The following is a 1566-nucleotide window of genomic DNA, read 5'->3' as shown; positions in this document are numbered from 1 at the left end:
AAATCTGCATCTCCTTTTCCCACTGACACCGATCTCTTGGCCCTGACCACACTCTGCACCCCCAGCAGCAGCTGAGCATCCCCATGGAGGCTCCAGCCCCGAGTGTGAGTGGGATGCTCTGAACACCTCCTGCTCTGGCTCAGCACGGGCTCTGGGGGTGTGGGAAGGGCTGGGTGGGAGGGGGTGGGGATGGATTCTCTCTGGGCTCACTCTGCTCTCCAGCCTCTTGCACACCCTACAGTGCCTGGGGCACACCCTACAGTGCCTGGGGCCTCATCCCCAGTTCGTCTTGACTCCTTTTCCTGCATGGAAAGCCCTGAGCCCTCAGCCCTGTAGCAGGAATAATACGATGTGTGGGAGCCAGAGTTCTGCCAGCCCCCCACCCACAGGCCCCCACAGACCACACGCAGTTGTGGGGAGATGGGAGCCCCTCCATCTGCACCCAAGCCCCACTTACCATTTTAGCTGCTTCAGGGATTTGCCATCCCTGTGACAATCAGAAAGCATGCTTTCATACCCAGAGGAGGCCAGTAGGGTGTCACATCTACCATATGGTGGCACCACCTGCTTCTCATGTCTACTGTGACTGTCTCACCTCTGACTAGAATGGAAGCCCAGGAGGGCAGGGAATGTAGTCTCCTTGGTTCATTGGATTATGGTCAATGCCCAGGAAGCCACTGCACATAGTGTGACTTCACATATGTTTGTTGAAGGAATGAACCCAAACCAACACCTCCCAAGATATCTGGGTACACCTGAAGCTGCTCTGCCAGCCCCTGGTCTCCCTCCTTTGAACACAACCAGAAGCCTGCAGATAGAATCTCAAATTTCCTGTAAAAATGTGAAAACAGTGAAGCCCAAGTCAACGAGGTCAGTGAGAGGGTGACAGAGACTTCATGATGGGGGGCAGAAATCTTGAATGAGGATGATCGTGGCCCCTCCAGCAGACCTTCCACAGGGCTGGACTCAGGAGCAGCACTTTCCATGGGGGNGATCACAGGAGGAAACTGAGGCTCAGAGGGGTGTGGTGACAGTCCCAAGACTCACAGCTGGGAGGTGGCCTAGTGACACTTTGCGATCGAGGGCCAGAGTGCTCACCTGAAGAAAAGCAGGTCCAGCACCTGCTGGGGACTGAAGTTCCTGTAGCTCAAAAGAAATGTGTGCACGTAAGATCGGTCACCACCCAGGACAGCGGGCACCAGGTGCTCCACCCGCTTCTGCAGGGTGCCTGCCGGGACAGGCCATACCATGTGGGTGGCATCCGGGCTCAGGGAAGAGTTTTCTTCACTCTAGGACAGGACAGGGGAGAGATACACAGTGACAGCACTGTGAACCCACAGGAGGGAAGGGGCTGGAGGCCAGTCTTAACCCCAGGGAGGACATGAGAAGACAGCCTGAGGGCCCAGGGTTAATGTACAGGGTGGTGGTTACGACCAGGGCAGTCCCCTTTCACTCTCCAGCCATGACCTGAGGTGTGAACACACCAGGACCAGCAGGTTTATAACCCCCCCACCCTCTGCCCATGCCCAGGGAGGGTGTCCCATGTCCCCATTCCCCACACACTCA

This window comes from Galeopterus variegatus, unplaced genomic scaffold (genome assembly GCF_000696425.1).
Source record: "Galeopterus variegatus unplaced genomic scaffold, G_variegatus-3.0.2 Scaffold8473, whole genome shotgun sequence".
NCBI classification, from domain to species: domain Eukaryota; kingdom Metazoa; phylum Chordata; class Mammalia; order Dermoptera; family Cynocephalidae; genus Galeopterus; species Galeopterus variegatus.
Note: the sequence above shows the minus strand (reverse complement) of the source record.